This window comes from Apodemus sylvaticus, chromosome 3 (assembly GCF_947179515.1).
Source record: "Apodemus sylvaticus chromosome 3, mApoSyl1.1, whole genome shotgun sequence".
Lineage (NCBI taxonomy): Eukaryota > Metazoa > Chordata > Mammalia > Rodentia > Muridae > Apodemus > Apodemus sylvaticus.
The window spans coordinates 95,840,092-95,860,281 of NC_067474.1; the positions used below are offsets into that span (position 1 = coordinate 95,840,092).

The following is a 20,190-nucleotide window of genomic DNA, read 5'->3' on the forward strand; positions in this document are numbered from 1 at the left end:
AGAAACTTCCTGATACAGGTGCACGGCACACTAAGCAGGAAGTCACTGAGGTTCTTCAGGAAGCCTTGGCTTCCACTGCAGTGCTGTGCACATGGGGGGTAAGACTGAGGGGTAAGCAGCTCTTTATAAGATGGGTGCTGTAAACAGACACAAGTACAATGCAAAAGCAAATACAAGGTAATAAACATAAACAAATGCAATACAAAATACAAATGCAAAGTAAGCAACATAAACACAGCACAAAATACAAAAACAAAAACAAGGTAATAAAAAACATAAACAAGCACAATGCAAAAATACAAATACAAGGTAATAAACACAAATACAATACAAACTACAAAAACAAATACAAGGTAACAAACATGAACAAATACAAATACAATACAAAATACAAAACCAAATACATGGTAATAAATATAAAATACAAATACAGAAACAAGGTAACAAACATGAACAAACACAAGCACAGAAACAAGGCAGTACACATGTGCTCACAGCAAGACTGCTGTGGGGATGGAGAAGGAGTGTGGTGAGATAACTTTGCCTTGGAATTAGAAAACTTGCAGGTTGTGAAGATCTCACCACCAAAGAAATGACAGGTTTAGATGCTAATAGTTAAGATGTAGAATCCACTTGAAAAAAAATGCTATCCTGTATGTGCTGGCCTGCATGTGCTTTTCCTAACACTGGGGCCAAACAGGACTTGTGGATCAGCCTAGAAACATAGATACTTCAGAAAATGTCCATAGGGAAAACCCTTTAGTATCCTAAGGCAAAAAGCAAGCATAGATTGCAGCATCCAGCAAGGTACCTGTACTAAAGGTAGTCCTCGCAAAACTAATTATACAGGTCAGGCTTGCTGTGGCCTAGAATAGACAGTAGAGATGGTTAAATCCTGGAATCTGAAGTACTATTTATCTAACTAATGCTCTTATATCATCCACAAAAGAATAGGGGCCTGCAGAAATGGAAGTATCATCTATCATAATCAGTTGGTATTCTTTGAACAAGTTAAAATACAAAACCCAGATGTTTACTAAAACGGTCAAAGAAACAGCAGAGTTCCTCTGAAAGATGGACTGCTAACTTAATGTCAGAACAAACACACTTTATTTCTACCCATGGGTAGAAGAATATAAACTGTCCCTTAAAGGAGAGTGGCATGTCAGTGGTAAGGGACAGTGAGACAGCTCTGCTCTGCACACTCAGCACTGTGAGGTGTTATCCTAGATGTTTAAGGTCCCCAGGTCAGGTCCTTCCAGTACTCCTGACTCCAATACTAGAAAGAATTTTAGGACTAGCCAGTTTATGAAGCAAGAGTTTTCTGCTGAAAATACTTTAATTTAGGGTGAGCGGGTATTCTAGTTTGCTTTCTATTGCAACCTGGGGGTGGGGGTGGGGAAGGTTTATTTCATCTCAGAGCTTGCAGTCAGTCCATCTTGAAGCAAAGTCAGGGCAGGAACCTGGAGGCAGGATCTGCAGCAGAAGCCAGGGAGGATTGCTGCTTCCTGCCTTACCCTTGGCTCATGTTCATCTGCCTTTCTTCTCCCTCCCCAACACCACTTGCCCAGATGTGCTGCCATCAACAGTGAGCTGGGTCCTCCCCTCCAATCATTAATGGAGGAAATGCCACATAGACTTGCCTACAAGCCAGACAAGAAAATCAAGTGGAGACATTTTCCCCATGGAGGTTCCCTTTCCCAGACAATTCTAGCTCGTGTCAAACTGACAAAGCACCAAACAGTGCAACTAATCTGTTGGCAACTTGATATCCAAACTCATTGCCATTTACTAATGGACTTTCCTTTCTAGTTTGCTCATAAGATCTTACACTAATATTAATATAAAACATATTCTGTATTTTTAAAAGTCCCACAGTCTTTACATTTTTAAAGTCTAATTATTGTTGATACTGCTTGCCTGGATACACGGGTGACTTGTGTGACAGACATAAATGAGTGCAGTGACAACCCCTGCCAATTTGTGTATATGGGGGAGGGCTGCTAAGCTGTCCTCAGAGGGTCAATAGGGACACACTGCAGGCCTGTCTTCCTCCTTCAACTATCTGGGAGCCTCAGACTATGTTTCTGTCAGCCTAGACTCACAGACAAGAGCCTAGCAGAACTGTCCTCTGAGAGGCTCCACCCAGCAGCTGAGCAAAACAGATGCAAAGACCCGCAGCCAACATTGGACAGAGCTCAGGAAGTCCTGTGGCAGAGTTGATGGAAGGACTGAGGAAGCCAGAGGGGATAGGGACTCCACAAGAAGACCAACAGAGTCAACTAACCTGGACCCTTGGGATCCCAGAGACTGACCCACCAACCAAAGAGCATACAAGGGCTGGACCAAGATCCCTGCACATATGTAACAGATGTGCAGCTTGGTCTTCATGAAGGTCCCCCAACAACTGGAGCAGGGGCTGACCCTGTTACATGCCTGTGGATCCGGTTCCCCTTACTAGGCTGTCTTGTCTGGCCTCAGTGGGAGAGGATGTACCTAGTTCTGCAATGACTTGAGGTGACAGAGTGGATTGGCTCCCAGGGAGGAACCTCCCCCTTCTCAGAAGTAAAGAGGGGGTTGGTGGAAAGATTATGTGATGGGGGTGGGGGGGAAGGGAGACTGCTAGTAGAGGGGGGGGCTGCTATTGTGATGTAAAGTTAATTAATTGTAATTAATTAATTAATTTTAAAAATGCCTCTTTAAAAATCCCAAGTCTGTGGGTTTCTATAAAATAAAAAACAAGTTAAATACTTTCTCCAAGAAGAAAGAACCAGGTCACAGTGAGAAATCAAATCCAGCCCAAACTCCAGCAGTGTAAATAATTCACTGTCCAACTTCTCAGACTAACAATCTGAGCTGGGCTCCAAAGAGCTTGGGCAGCTCCACTTCTCGGGCTCTACCCGCCGTGTACAGTGTGTTTTTAAGTGGCAGGCCCCACTCCAAAGCTGCTACTATCCTTGAAGGTCACCCCACAGTGCTAACACCTCCAAGATGCTGTGGTCTACACTGCAACTGAGGCTGTACCTCCACCAATGGCCTCTCCTGGGCTTTCTCTGGGGACTCTGACCCTGCCCCATGGTACCAAGTCTCAGCCGTTCTCCATGAACTCTTCGGCCCTCCAGCTTTCATTCCACCAGAGCAGGCACCATGTGGGAATGTCTTCATATCATCGAATTTAGCTGCCAGCTTGAGATGCTGCCTTGACCCCTTCTTCTAGACCACAGCTCTGTGTGCTGACCTCAAGAACCCCACGTGTCAGATGCTTGGTGGCCAGCATATGGCACTACTGGCAGGCACTGGAACCTTTCAGGGAGGATACTGTTGTGATCATAAAAAGAGAAAGAGGTTTAGAGAATATGGTATACGGCAGTGTGGGGGAAGGGGGTGCCCCAGAGGGCCCATGCCCAGGCATCCCTTCCGCCGAGGGACCAGACACACCGGCATAGTATAGAATAGAATTTATTCAGGGCATGGGATGGGAGTTGAAGGGGTAGTGGAGGCAGAGAAAGGCAGAGAGAGGGAGAGAGCAGAGAAGCAGGGGCCCGCCATGACCACGTGGAGAGAACGGGGAGGGGAGGACAGCCCAAGGGGGACAAGAGAGAGGCTGAGAGTGAGAGAGGTGAGAGTAAGAGGGAGTAAGAGAAAGAGAGTAAAAGAGAGGAGGGGCCAAGCAGCCCTTTGTATAGTGGGCCTGGCCTACCTGGCTGATGCCAGGTAATGGTGGGGAGGGGCATACCTGGCTGTTGCCAGGTAACTGTGGGGTGGAGCTTAGACAGACCACTAACAGATACTAATTGGAGGATGTTAGGCCTGGAGGCTGGCGGGGAGGAGGGGATGCTCTCAAAGATGACATTGATACCACATCTGCCTCTGCTTTCTCTTTCTTCTTCTGCCCCACCATGATTCTCTCTGCCATCTCAGCCTAAAATGAACGGAGACCAACGGCCTCTAAGACTAGGAGCCTCTTCCGTTAAGCTGCTTCTCCGGGGTGTCTTGTCACCAGCAGAATGTTGACACATTGATAATGACGAGACACACAACAGAAATCACCAGCTCTTCATCTGAAAGCCAACAACACCTAGAAAACCATCGACCAACATAGACTAAAAGGAGTATAGAAGTTTGTATACCTTGTGAAGAAGATATTGCCACAATATCTACAGTTCAACAGGCTAGAAGAACCTAAAGGCGTAAGAATAACAGGTGCCGAAAGGCATCAAGGAAAAAATAAATCTTTTGTCGCTTCTCAAATAAATGAGTGTTTATGTAAAATACTCAAACATCACTGATTGACCTAATAAAGTATTTCAGAAAATGTATTAGCTATCAGATCAACATGTAAAAGCCCATGGTACTAATATATTCCCATGACTACTAACTCCTAGAGATATAACACTAAATATTAATGTTTTACATCAGTGGTTCTCAACCTTGTTAATACAGTTCATCATGTTGTAGTGACCCCCAACCATAAAATTACTTCGTTGTTACTTCCTAACTGGAAGTTTGCTTCTGTTATGAATCTAATGCAAATAACTGATATTAGGGATATCTGATACATGACCCTGTGAAAGGTTTGTTTGACCCCAAAGGTTGAGAACCACTGCTTTATATGGTATCATTTTTAAGGAAATAAATTATGGAATTGATGCTGACAGAAAAATAGCAAAGAAAATGGATAGCAGAGCTCAGACGACTCTCACACACATGTGCCAGCAAAGCTGCAGGTTAATTAGGGCGTGCGTTTTTCTCATTAGTAATTTACTTGAACATAGCTTAAAATGCTAGCATTGAGCTGATTCTATTTAGAAATGTAAAATCCCCGCTAGGAATCCTTTTTCATCTCCATCTTTACAGGAAAATGTACCAAAGACAACATGAAGTGTTTAATTTGAAGGTGCCTTTCGTTTAAACCGTGCTCCCGTGGCACGGAAACGGTATGGCTTCCCAGAGCTTCCAACCAGGAGGTGCGTTGTGTTTCCCAGTGTACCTTAGCATACCACTAAAATGGTATGATCTCTGATCACTAGCTATTGGTGCTTTTTAAATGGTTTTCGTTGTTGTTGTTTGGTTTTGTTTCCTTTTTATCTAAGACATGAATGGCACAAGTCTATTGACTAAGCCTCGGACTTATTTGAAAAAAAGAAAAAATGAGGCTTAAGCCAGACATTGGCTGTGCCTTCCAAGAACCCAAATGTACTGGCCACACCCACCCCGAATGTGCTGGCCACCCCCACCCCGAATGTGCTGGCCACCCCACCCCGAATGTGCTGGCCACCCCCACCCCGAATGTGCTGGCCACCCCACCCCGAATGTGCTGGCCACCCCCACCCCGAATGTGCTGGCCACCCCCACCCAGAATGTGTTGGCCACACCCACCCCGAATGTGCTGGCCACCCCCACCCAGAATGTGCTGGCCACACCCTCCCCGAATGTGCTGGCCACACCCACCCCGAATGTGCTGGCCACACCCACCCCGAATGTGCTGGCCACCCCCACCCATAATGTGCTGGCCACACCCTCCCCGAATGTGCTGGCCACACCCACCCCGAATGTGCTGGCCACCCCCACCCCGAATGTGCTGGCCACCCCCACCCAGAATGTGCTGGCCACCCCTTCCCCGAATGTGCTGGCCACCCCCACCCCGAATGTGCTGGCCACCCCCACCCAGAATGTGTTGGCCACACCCACCCCGAATGTGCTGGCCACCCCCACCCAGAATGTGCTGGCCACACCCTCCCCGAATGTGCTGGCCACACCCACTCCGAATGTGCTGGCCACACCACACCCAGAATGTGCTGGCCACACCCCACCCAGAATGTGCTGGCCACACCCACCCCGAATGTGCTGGCCACACCCACCCCGACCCGGAATGTGCTGGCCACACCACCCCAAATGTGCTGGCCACCCCCCACCCTGAATGTGCTGGTCCCCTCCCTGGGGGTGAATGACCTTTAAGCCAGAGATTGCTGATAGGTGAAGCAGAGAGCTAAGAGACCAGTGCCTGCTCTCAAGAATCTTATAAATCAGGGAAGAACTTAGGTGAGACTGCAGAGCAGGTTGGGAACGGACAGGAGCTGTCAGTGAAAAAGCACGTGGTTCAAGGGATCTGATTCCCTACTCTCCTCTGGCCTTCATGGTCAACAGCACTCACAAGCACTTGCCTGCACACAAATATTTACACACACATGCACAATGAGTGTGTAAATAGAGATATAACACTAAATATTAATGTTTTATATCAGTGGTTCTCAACCTTGTTAATACAGTTCATCATGTTGTAGTGACCCCCAAACATAAAATTACTTTAAAATGAAAAATAAATCCTTAATTAAAAAATTATCCCAAAACAAATACCCAACAAATGGACCAAATAAAGGATCAGACAGTACCCAAAGGCTGAAGTGCAAATGGCTAGTAAACATATTTAAAATATTAACCTTATTAGCTGGCAGAAAAATGTAAATTAAAACTCCATGGAGGTTCCTTTTTTAACCCCAGCCAGACTAGCAGACATCAAGGAAACAATTAAGGACAATTGCTTCTCAAATGAGAAGACAGACAAAAGGGGACACTCTCACGGCTGGTGGGAATGTTAAGTAGCCCAGCCTATATGGAAATCAGTATGGAGGTCCTACACAAAAACTAACAATAGATCTCCCATGTGCCCCAGCTGTGCCACTCCTGGGCATGAACCCACCAGGCTCCAGTCAGCATGTCCACAGATACTTGCCTGCCAATGTTTACTGTGGCACTGTTCACAATGGTCATTATGGAACCAACCGAGGTGCTCAACAACTAGGTAGAAATAGATAGAGATAGGTATATAAATTGTGGCATATATATATATGTTGGAATATATGTAATTAAATATATATTAGAATATATACATAATGAAATCTTTCAGACATAAAGAAGAATGAAGATATATATTTGTAGGAAAATGGGTGCAACTGGAGACAGACACCTTAAGTGTGTATAATGTCAGACACAGAATGACAAACAAACAGCACATGTTTCTCTCGCTTGTGGATTCTAAACTTTATACATACATAAACACTCTGATTTATACATATATCATAAATAATATAGAAATGCATGCACAGGGAACTGAATACAATTTTATTTGGTTTGAGAGAACAGAGCAGGCAAGATGTAATTTTTGGCATCCAGGAGGAGAAAGGTAGTTAAGCAGAAAAGAGAAAGCCATGGCTTGTTTTGGTCATGGTCCAAGAAACCCAGAAAGCTCAGCAGTGCAGGTTGGTGAGCAGTCACTGGTGGAAGTCGGGGTGGTCTAGAAAACGGGGTGAGAAAGCCCAGAGTGTCAGGGAAAGCAAGCTGAAGTAAAACAGAAGTAAAAAGAAAGAAAAAAAATAACATCTTTAACTAATCCAGAAGTGCTGGGCTCTGCGTGCCTGCACTGGCTAGTCTCACGTCAGCCTGACACACAAGCAGAGTTATCTGACAGGAAGACACTTCAACTGAGAAAATGTCTCCTTAGGACCAGGATGCAGGCAAGCCTGTAAGGCATTTTTTTTTTTAAATCTATGGTTGATGGGGGAGGGCCCAGGGCTGGTGGTCCTGAGTTCTATAAGAAAGCAGGCTAAGCAAGCCAAGGAGAGCAAGCCAGTAAGCAGCACTCCTCCATGGCCTCTGCATCAGCTCCTGCCTTAGAAACCTGCTTTACTTGAGTTCCTGTTTTGACTTCTTCCAATGATGAACAGCAATATGGAAGTGTAAGCTGAATAAACCTTTTCTTCCCCAACTATCTTTTTGGTCATGATGTTTCACCGCAGCAATAGCCCTAAGAGATGCTGCATGATGAAAGTTCTACAGGAGTCTGTAGGGGATATGATGGGGCCATTCTGGAAAAAAAATGAGTATATTATCTCACTAAAGAGATGATTACTCCTCCCATAGCCATAGCATGTCATTAGATTAATCAGCCTTCCTGAGAGTGGTCCTCCTTACTAGGTGATTGCCAGACCCAGTTTGATTAACTCTTAAGGGAGGAGATAATAATATACAATGTTCTAATATTTGGAACAGATCACAATGACTATTTGACCAGAAAGCTCAAGTGGTAACAAAGTGTGCCCTCCCCCCCCCCCCCCCAGCCTTTGAGCGGGAATTTCAGACCTCCATGCTAGCCAGGACCTGCAGTTTCCTGAGAGACACTAGCCACCTACTGAGCAACCAAACCTATTCTGCAGATGAGTTTCCAGCCTTTGGGGGAAGGGTCCCCCCCCACCCCGCCTTTATATTTGGAACCCCCCATTATACTTCGATCCTTGATCAGAAAACTTGTCTTGGCTTCTTATTTCCCTCACAGGCCCCTTCTATTTCATCCCCAGCTTCCCTTCCAGGTAACTCATTTGATGTAACTGCTCACAGTTACAACAAAGCTGATGTTTACTGTTTTAGTATTAGAAAAGAGTAGGAGGTACTGTCTAAAGCTTCAGTGGGATCTATGGCTACTGTAGCGTTCCTCTCTCAATCATTGAGAGCCTCAAATTATTTGGGAACCACATCAAGGATCAGAGCCTCTAATACTTCTGTCATTTCTGATCCTTAGGCAGAGGGGCAGGGCTTCTGGCCAAGGAGAAAAATTGAGGCTGTTATCTCTAAATCTCTTGCTTAGTTTCTATCTCTTGCCTTCATCAAGAGTGAAAGTCTCTGAGGAACAAGGGGGAACTAGTGGGATTTAGTGTATAAAACAGTGGATCTGTTTCTTGTTCTTGAGAATTCCTGTGTCTCCTCAGGCCCTCCTTCCTCATGCAGATCCCTGTGTGCTGGAGCACAAAGTCAGGGTTCCCAGGCTTCTGGGCTGTTGGCCTTTCTGCTGGGATTGGAATCCCAGCTACAACAAGCACTCAGCTTGACAAATTGCTTCGCTGTCCCCTTAGCTGTCAAATTTTAGATTTTGGGAGCATATGAGCTACTGTTCTACTGTTGTAATGAAGCACCATGAGCAAGGCTACTTATAGAAGAGAGAGTTATTTGGGCTCATGGCTCCAGAGAGATGAGAAACTATCGTGGAATTGTGGCAGCAGGCATGGCAGCAGGAACAGCTAAGAGTTCACATCTCAAACTACAATCAGGAAGAAAGAGTGTGAACTGGAAGGGCCAAGAGGCTTTTGAAAGCAGAACACCAGCCCCCAGTGACACACATCTCCAGCAAGGCCACACCTTCTGAACCCAAACGGAGCCACCAATTAGGAACCAAGTATTCAAACATCTGAGCCTCTGGAGGACAGTCTTTATTATTGTTATTATTGTTATTATTATTATTATTTATCATTATTATCATTATTATTATATGTGAGTACACTGTAGCTGTCTTCAGACACTCCAGAAGAGGACACCAGATCTCATTATAGGATGGTTGTGAGCCACCATGTGATTGCTGGGATTTGAGCTCAGGACCTTTGGAAGAGCAGTCAGTGCTCTTAACCACTAAGCCAGCTTAGTGTCTCCAGCTCTGTGGAGGACATTCTTATTCAAGCTACATCATGGATAGTCTTTAGTCTTTGCTCTATTGACATAAGAAAGCCACTAGAGTCTATAAGCCAAAGATAGTTCTTCATTGTGTAGACCACTCAATCTCAAAAGACTCGTGCCCCTAGTTCACCATGATTTCGATGTGATGCCGCAGGTTGATATGATGCAGCAGGCTCCTGTATTCTGCAGCAATGAGTGTGGCTACAGTCAACCATCCTTATACACCAGTCCCTGCTAATTCTTAGGGCACGCCCTGCACTCTCAGCCCTGATAAACACTCACTCTAACAGTCAGACTCAGTCTCCCACAATGCACAGCGGCCATGCTTCTTCCAGCATCTCATCGAGCTGTACCTTGATCTTTTCTTCTGGGAGTTTTACAGTCAGGATAATGACAAACCAACTCAGGATTTTCTTAGCACCCGATTTCCTCCTCTAACAGATACTGTCACTGAAAAATGATGGAGATCTCTGGACGCCTTCTGTTTCTCTTATTCTAGTGCCTCCAGGGCATTTGAGCAGGTGTTGGTGACGGGCTCTCCGGATGCCTGGGCAGTGTGCTGACACCTCAGTATCCAGTCATGACTCATTCATTGGCAAGGAAGGGATCGGAAGCCTCTTTAGAATTCTTGGACCTGGATCCAGCAGGACTTTTAGCTATATATCACCACCAGTTGCTTAGACTGAAATATTCTGTGGACCCTTCTTCATCATCAGCCATCATTACCCATGGGATTAGGAGGAATCTAGAAGACAGGAATGGATCCAAGAAACTTCATCTCCCTAAAATTTCAAGACAAAAATTAACTTTACAAGGTTTTCTTTCTATGTCACATTAGAACACTATCATTCTAGTTTGTTTTGTTTTGTTTTGTTTTGTTTTTTAATGCCCACTGCCATGGTGTACAGAATAAAGATTTGTTTCTGGTATAGCCCGTGTTTTTCTGTCAACTGATATTTTCAATTTCTGTTACATTGTCTTTGAACAAATGAGAATTTGTCCTGTTTTTATAATCTTAAATAGCCAAAAATCTAAGCTTAATTTCTCACTATTGTTAGTAGAATAGCAAATGTTTTGTTAAGTCTTGGTTCTTATAATGGTCCTTAGGGTTTGATTTATATACTTACATATATATTTCAAGACAGCATCCCAAGCTATCTTCAAACATTTGATCTTACTACCACACCCTCCCAATGACTGAGATTAGAGGCATATGTCACCACGCCTGGCTTTTCAGTTGGCATTTTAGATGTTCAAGCCACAGCATCCAGTGAGCCATGCTGTGGATTCAGTGCACCTGTATGACCTGTCTCAGGAGGGCACTTGCTTAAATTGCTTGCTACAAATAGCATGTGTAGCCTTGCTTATTGCAAATAGTATACATAATGTAGATTATTGCAAATAGTACACAAATAGTATACCTAATGTAGATTATTGCAACATCTACTATAACATATAATAACATAATGTAGATTATAGTGTACACAATGCTGCTTGTTGCAAATAGTACACATAAAGTTTTCCATTTCTGTTTCCATTTCCAGTGCTATTTCATTAACCTCGGCTTGTCTGATCTTTATAAAACACTTTAGTTATTAGTTTTACTGCAAACAGAAAAGTCAATGACATACCTGTATTTCTACAAGATGCTGCCTCTGAGGCCTATTTTACACTGCATTTTGAATTTTAGGGGCCATGAGCAATGAACTGGTCACATGGGTCATTTAAAGGAGAGAAATTCATTTTAAAGGAGAGAAATTCAAACCCCAGAAATATACTCATATTCTCAGAAATGATGATGACAGAATTGAAATATAAATTCTGGCCCTTTTGTTCAAGCAGGATCCCACTGAGCTGATATTTCTGGAATGCACCTTTATAATATGTTTCTGGTTCTCCTGTGGTAACACAAGGGAAGGAGCTGTCCAACCTGGGCATTCCCATCTGGAGTGATGTCAAGGAGCCTTCTACCAGTGCAAGACTACTGCGCTAACCTGCTGAGCCACAGGGCAACCATGGATCTATCAGGATCTCTGAGGTTGATTCTCATGTCTGGGTCTATCTTCAACATAGCATATTATTGGCTCATAACTGAGAAACTTAAAAAGATCAATGGTTTGAGCAGGTTCACCACATATGGCAGCAAAACCAGCACAGATTAGAGGGCCTGGGGTTGAGGGAAAACTTCGGCATTTGCAGATTGGGTCTCAGTCTCTCTGAATCTCAGTTCCTAGGCATATACAGTGCTGTTATTCCTTTGTATGTCTCCAGGACTTGGCATGAATTGCAAATAGAACAATATGACTAAACAGTCCTTTGGAACCTCTGAAATGAGGATCAACTGCTACCAGCTTAGCCAATATGTGTAAGGTAATCATAGATGCAGCAGAATAAACACATTATAAGCATAGATTATCAACAGCAGTCATGTTCTTAGAGGAGAAATAGGACATTTGAAATTCTAAGGAGCAGCATTTCCTACCTACCTTCCACTTTGATATGCAATGTGTACAAGGCAAAGCATGCTAATCACAAGTGCAGAGAATGGTGCATTTACACACTCCTCTATCCTCCCATGACCACCATCTAGGTCAAGATCAAGGACATTCCCAGAAACCCAGAAAGCTCCCTTCTTCCCCTGTCTGGTTGATACCCTCAGACATACTCTCAGAGGTGACCACTCTTCTGGCTTCAAACACAATAGATTATTCTTGTCCAGTCTTGAACTCTGTACACATGCAGTCACGTAGTGTGGGTTGCCTTGATCAGGCTTCTTCCAATCAACATAAGATATGTGCGAGCCATACATGTTTTTTACAAACAAATAGTTTTTATTACTGTGTGGAATATTACTGTATGGACATTCAATGGTTTATTATGCATTTTCTGTTGATGGAGATTTGAGTTTCTCCAGTTTGTAGCCATGGAAAATAAGCTTATCATGAACATTTTTTAAGCTTTATGTACTAATTTCTCCTAGGTGTATTTTTGAGACTAAAACTGCTTGGTCATAAGCTAGTTATAATTTTTAGCTTCAAGTTATTTAAAGAGGATTAAAACATTTCCAAGTCCGACCCTGCTTAGTCTGACATGAGTTCTGCACATTGGTTACAGTGTCACACACTCGGGGTTCTCCAAGGCCATCCAGAGGGCCACGAGGACAAGGTTGTTTTCATTTTAAAACTACGACATTCTCACCCTTGTTCCCATTCTCTCAGGAGTATAGAATGTGACTTTCCAGAGTCTACGTGTCATTTGATACCATAAGAGAGTGAAAGCAGAAGCAGATGTGAAGATCCAGCTGTTTCAAATTAAGTCAAACATTAACGAGATTGGCAGAAATGTAAAAACACCACTTTTAATAGTTTTGTTCAAAACATTGTTGTTTGTTAAAAACATTTATATTTACAAGCAATCAAAGTGTTGCCCCTTTGAAATCAATACATGCAGTAATGATTGATTTGTTTTCTAAGATAGCAACGCGACGTGACATAACTGAATAAACAAAGCTCTTCGGGGTCCTGGACAATTGTTTGGTGTAGAGAGCAGCACTGGGGTCAGTGGGCTTGAGGATGAGGTCGGAGAAAGCATCCTACAGCTCGCTCATGTCATCTGCTTCCGGATCAACAGTCTGTCTTCAGTCATAACTGTAAGGAAAGATGGAATAAAAACAACACGTGTGCAGAGACCAAGAGGTTTGAAGTTGGGGTATTACCTTCCTTCAGGAAACACTGAGCATATATTTATTGTATTTCACACATGATGACCTAGTGCATGATTTCATATTTGTATTCATGAATTTACTGCATTCAAAACTCTAAGGTAGCCAGAAAGGGCGTTCTTTTTCTAGTATTTACAAATAAGAAAACTGACCTAGAAAAGTCGAGTGGCCATTGCTCTGTGACCACAGCTGGCTGTACTGCGACAGGGATGTAGATCTTTGTGTGTCCCTTTCTAGAGTTCTCTCTGTGTAGCAAAATGGAGGGGTATCATCTAAATATCCCCTGCATTGGGTTTGGAGTTAAATATTTCATAACTTCATAAACATTAACTGATGTTCTTCTGATGACATTTTTTTCTCAGATCCACTTCTCTCCAAAGCCTGTTTTCACTAAACCTGAAGGTACCTGAAGAGATGGTTATTCTGGAAGCATTTTACACTGTAAGACAGAAAAACCAAATACCCCAAATAGGGTTAGGGCTAGGGTTAGGGTTAGGGTTAGGGTTAGGGCTGGTGCGAAGGCTTGGAGGGTAAAAGTACTGGCCTGGCCATGTGAACCTGGTCACCAAAACTCAGGTAAAAGCTGAAGGAGAGATACAACACCACAAAAATACAATTTAGCCATATAAAAGTATCCAAGGGGGAGTCAGGAAAACTCAGGCACACCCAAGGGACTGTGAAGGCATAGCATCCTCCAGGGAGAGTCACAGAGAATAGGCATCTCCACGGATAGGTAATCCTCAAAGAAGACTCCCACCTAATTATCTCAGCACTAGCCATACATAGCATTTATGTTACTCGAAAGTCATAGATAAGAAGCCCCCACTTTTGGTAAGCAAGGGGATCATACTCATATAATGAAGAGCCATTAGTGTTGCAAAAGGGTTTGGTGTGTGCTCTTGGCCTGTCTGTGGGTTTCTAGTAAGATTCCTAGAAAACTGCAGGTTTACAGCCAGGAGAGGAGAAAGGCTGAAACATTTGCAAATTGTGTTGGAATCTTGTTTCTCTGTTGTTGGGGGTGCAGGCATTAACAAGATATCAGCATGAGTCTCTTCTTTTTGTTTTTATGGCCCCCAACTTTTCCTGTCTTTCTATCCTGCCTCAGCCTGGCCACCACAATCACCAGTTTGGCTCTCTGGTCCCCAGATCCTTGGGACATACGCCATCTTTGAAAATGTAACTTCCCATGCTCCTTTACAGTCCCCAGGCTGCACCACACTAAACCACTCCTGAATGGTTGTGGAGTGAGGGGAGGTGGATTTCCAGAAGAGTTCGTGACACTTCACATCAGTTCTTCAGGGTAGCAGAGATGCCACTGAGTCATCCTCTTAATCATAAAGAAGTCACCATGCAGGGCCTGGTACCCCAAGCTTATAAACCAAATATTCAAGAAAGTGAAAGAGATCATTACAAAGTTGAGACCAAGCTGGACTATTCAGTGAGTTCCAGAATAGCTTGGACTTTGGAGTGAGACCTTGTCTCAAAAAAAAAAAAACAGAAAAGAACTGCAAGAGGTATGCAGGTGGCTGCTGTGACACACCTTCATCAGAACGTGCCAGAGAGGCTATGATGCTCTGTGTTCTGACCTATGAACACTGGGATGATTAGTAGCCTACAGTCCCTGAAAAATAAACAACTGAGGTGATCACCACTCTCGGAGCCTGGAAAGGGAGCAATCTGGGACTACGCAGACATAGACAGGCTCCCAGGATGGGGAGCAAACTACATACTGGAAGAACCTGGGACTGTGGCCCACCCTCAGAGGGAGCCTCAGACAGACAACCCTAGCACAGGGCCACTCAGGAGAGCTGGGCAAGGAGCAAGCCCAAGATGACTACCAGATTGGTATCATAGGGCCAGGACAGGGAGATAGCCTGAGGTAACAACCAGCCTAGTGCCTCACAGGCCTGGAAGGGACAGACCATACCCAAGATGACAGCATAATACACAAGCAGAGCCTAGCACTCCTTCCACCACTCCTGAGATGACCCCAGGCACTCAAAAACCCCCAGGTGCCACTAAGAAAAGCAAGTAGGTGGTAGAGAAATGGAAGAGAAAGAGAAAGAGAAACAGAAGAATATGGGAACATAGAAGAGAGGCAGAACTGGAGACTCAAGTCGTGAGGACAGCCTGGCCTATGCTACCACTGGGGACAACATCTGGTTGTCCAACATCAGATCATGGCCCTGCAGCAGAAGGGGTCTGTTACCACCAAAGGCCAGGCCAATGTCCCTGGTCTGGGCTGCCACCCCAGGATGTGTTGATGGCTGAGAGCTGTGCAGAACTGGCTCCAACCCTCACCTGGGCATTACCAGAGAGCTGTCCCTGGGGGACATAAGAGTGGGAAAGCTGACTCTGATGCTAGCCAGATGTAGTACTCGGGAGTGGGGCCTGCACACTGTGGGACTTGCAGGTGAGCCAACCCTGAAGATATGGCCATAGGAGAGCCAGCTCTCCCCAGGGCATAAGTGTGGGAGAGCGACCCTGCCTCTTGCCTGCTGGACAGTGGTACTGTCCTCCCCAGCTCCCTTCTCCCTCACCATCTATGGCAAGCAGGGTCATGGCAACTGGCATGTCTCTCACCACTTACAACACTCAGGAGAGCAGCCCCTGAGCCTCACCTGGCCAGCAGGGTAGAGCTGGCCCTGGTTGTGGTGGGAGGAGGGTTGCTGGTTAGTCAGCCACCAATCATGTGAGAGAGGGACAACAGTTGGTTTGACCAGAGTAGAAACCTCTCAAGTCCAGATCCAGGGCTTTGAATTGGCTCACCCCAACATCTACCCCAACATCCACCCCAACATCCACCCCAACATCCACCCCAGCATCTACCCCAACATCCACCCCAACATCTACCCCAGCATATACCCCAACATCCACCCCAACATCCACCCCAACATCCACCCCAGCATCTACCCCAACATCCACCCCAACATCTACCCCAGCATATACCCCAACATCTACCCCAACATCCAACCCAACATCTACCCCAACATCTACCCCAACATCTACTTCAACATCTACCCCAACATCCACCCCAACATCCACCCCAACATCCACCCCAACATCTACCCCAACATCCACCCCAACATCTACCCTAACATCTACCCCAACATCTATCCCAACAATGAACTGGAATGCATGTAGAAGCCAGTCCTACAGATCCAAAACTACAGGCTCTCCACAACACAGGGATATGTGAGAGGTTCCAGTATTGATAAAGTAGCAGGAGCCAGAGACCAGTGCCAGACCAAAGAGTCATTGCAATGGACATTTGCAAGCAAAATGTGTGGTCAAAAAGGTATACTGTGGAACACACTGTGACACACTACAGATGCCAGAGGATTTTTTTTCTCTGTTGGGGGGTGGGGGTTATGTGGGTGGAGGGTAGATATGCGGGGAGGGGGAGGGGAGGGGTGGGATTGGAATGCATGATATGAAATTCACAAAGAAGCAATAGAAAGTTGAAAAGAAAAGACAAGACAAGAAGAGAAAAGAAAAGAAAAATGAAGGAAAGAAAGGACAGGAAGGTGAGAGAAAGAAGAAAGAAGTTATCAGTGTCACTGAATGTTGAATGTCCCCCTGTTTGTAAAACAAAACTTGAGAAATCAGGGAAAAGGTACTATCAGGGGTTGGAATTTCTTTTTCTTTAAGCCATGCCTGATCTTTGTCTAGGAATCACTGCAAATGACACAGGGTCTTCCATTCTGTATTTGAAATTGTGGGTTATTTACTGGTGTGCATAAATACTGATTAAATGGTGAGTGCTTTAAAATCAGGCTTAATTTCACTGTAACATAAATCTTAGCTGAATAAACATTGCAGACGTTTACAGGCGGAGTCTGCCCCACAGGCTCCTGCTTCCGGAGTATGTTTTGGGGGAGTGTAGCATCTGCTCTCTATCAAGACGAAGAGTATTTTATGGTGACTGCTTCCTGAACAGACAAATAGACACCCCTCCCCCTTCAAAAGAAACTTCTTTTTTTTTTTCAATAGCTATTCTTTGAAACTTTACATCACTAGAACTTTTACAACTACTGATCCAGCTTTACGATGCAGAGCTATTGCTGAAGGAGATGGCTCTCCAGTACGACGCCTGTAAACTGCACTACTGGTCGCCTGCATGGTTGGTGCACTAGACAGCTGCCCAATCCAGGGAGAGTGGACTTAAAGAAATTTGAAACTGCCACATCTTTCCAAACATCTAAGATCTGGTTTGCAGCAGAAACGATGTGCTCGTTGCTTCAGAATCTAAGCAATGGCCCTTCCACCTCAATCTCAGCTCCAGCTCTGACTGGCAGGATCGGCTCTGTGGTGGCCTCTGGGCACGAGCAGGAAAGAAGTCAGGTATCCAGCATGCATTCACATGGCGGGCAGACCTTCCCTTCCGTTCCTCTGGAAGCGGCAGTCACTGAGCTAGCTCATGGATTCTAGTCACAAGACAACGGACAAGCTCTAAGGAAACTGACTTTCTGAACATGGACAACAGTCCCCTGATGCACATGAAGGGACACCATGTGTAACCAGACTCATACCATTTTGTTTGTCATACAATTGTTGCTTTGTTAGCTATACAATAGTTGCGATGATCAATTTAAAACTCATATTTCTTACGCATTTAGTATATCAAATTTCATGTGCGCTAAAAAAGATAAACTGAGCCACAGGAAGATTTCTTCTTAAGAGATTGACCAAGTAAACAATGATCCATCAATCAGGCAAGTACAAGGGAAGAGACAGGACAGGCGGTGGGGGTGGGGGTGGGGGATGGGGAGTGGGGGTGGGGGTGGGGAGTGGAGGTGGGAGGGTGGGGGGGAGATGGAAGAAGAACAGAACGCAAGTGTTTGATGACAGTTACAGTTTGTCACTGTGACTGGCATTAGGAAGACCCCGTGACACAATGGTGCTCGCTGGCTGCTGCTTCCTGGCCTAACTTAAATTCTGCTTTTCTTTGCTTTAGGATTCTTCTACCCAGGAACTGTTTAATTTCTGAAAGCCATGGTCTTCAGAAGAATGGGGTGACAGTCACACTGTTGGTGTGGGAAGAAAACAGACACATCGTGTCCTGAGAGATAAGAGCAAACCAGGGCCCCTCAGGGGAGACGCTGGACTCCCACACAGACTACAGATTTCTCAAATCGTCTGTATCTCTGATCTATCAAAATCACTTCAAGAACCCTGTCTTATACTGATATAAAAAGGGGCAAAGATGTAAAAACTATTTTACTTATAGTGTTACTATGATGGTATTATTCATTTATTAAGACAAAATTACAGATAACATAAGCAACTAAAATAGGGAAAATAAATTGTGACATATATGTAAATAACAAACTGTCACACTTTTAAAAATAAAATTGTTATGTTTATTTATTTATGTTGGCATATATATAGATGTGTGAGCGTTTATACCATGGTGGTTATATGGAGGTCAGTAGACAACTTGTGTATCATGTGGATTTTGGGCATAGAATTCAGCCATGTGGGAGGAAAAAGGAGTTCAAATGGCGTTACCCTACAATACAACAGCAATGCTTCTTCCAGACACTGGTAGGACATCAAATAAAAAGTCCCATGCAAAGTATGAGTTATCTCCTTTTGAATTGTTGGCCTATCTTTAGGACTCCCTAAAGCTCTCAAACATAAGCTGTTGCCATTGCTTTTGGATACTCTCAAAAACTTCATGGCAAGACCCTTTTGCTGAGCACACCACATACTTGGGTCGTAGGACATGGAGGAGTCAAGCTGGTACCAACTGGAAGCATTATCTCTACTGGCTAGCTTTAATAATGCTAGAAGGTTTTATGCACACTGCTGGAATAGAAAAGTAATCAACACTCTTACTCAACTGTGAATCCTGAGAATTACAATATCAACTGGTTTGGCAAAGCAAGCATTATGGGAAGAATCCAACTACTTTCTGCTTGTTAAGATAAAATTCATATGTGGTACCATTTACTGGTCTAAAAACTGAGGCTGGCTAAATCATAGGCTCTAGATAAGAACACACTTTATATTTCTGCTAAATGGACCTAGTAATAAATTACATCCTCCATATTCTCATCTTAATATCCATAGATTAGTGCATTTTCAACTTTCATTGGAAAGCTTCATTTTTACAGAGATGGCGATTAATAGAGATACCAACAATCTTTAATGTGCAGAGGATAAGAGATGCCTTAACTAGGTCATCTTACTCCTTCCCCTCAGGGCCCAGGGATCACGGTGGAAGAAGGAACAGACATTATAAAAGGCTGAGGTAGTAGAGGACTAGAGCAAAGCAGTATTTGCCAGGCATGACAGGGCCATCGCTCTCAGGAACTCACAGCAGCTGGGACTTCATACACAATACCAAGCCAGTCAAATCAACAGTGTGGATGTGGACGGGTTCACGTGGCCACACCCCTACCTGAGGAGCTATTGGCAACTGATGGTTGTTGAGTAGGGACAGTCAGTTTTCTTGATGGATGTGGCCCCTTAGAGGTTTTCTATGCTCCAGTAGATGGTCTACACTCATGCACACATAGGCAATACTAAGTGGACTAGTAAAGGAAGATAGAAGAGTGAGGGGGAGGGGATATGGGGTTGTGCTAGATAGTTTTATGTGAACTTAACACAAGCTAAAATCATCTGAGAGAAATGAACCCTGATTAAGGAAATCCCTCCATACGATCAGGTTTTAGGCAAGCCTGTAGAGCAATCAGCGATTGGTGGGGGAGGGTCCAGCCCATTGTGAGTGAGGCCATCTCTAGGCTGTTTGTTGGTCTTGGTTTCTATAAGAAAATAGGCTGAGTAAGCCATGGGGAATAAGCCAGTTAACAGCATCCTCCATGCCTCCAGGTTCCTGTCCTGACTTCCCTCAGTGATGAACAGTAATGTGGAAATGTAAGCCAAATAAACTCTTTCTTCCCCAGATTACTTTGGTTATGGTGTTTCATTTCACCTATAGCAAACCTAACTAAGACAGGGTA

General features: G+C 44.4%; 1 pseudogene; it reads left to right on the forward strand.

The window, feature by feature from the left end:
* Nucleotides 1–14,726: 14,726 nt before the first annotated feature.
* Nucleotides 14,727–14,841, forward strand: LOC127681994 (uncharacterized; annotated as a pseudogene).
* The last annotated feature ends 5,349 nt before the right edge of the window (nucleotides 14,842–20,190 follow it).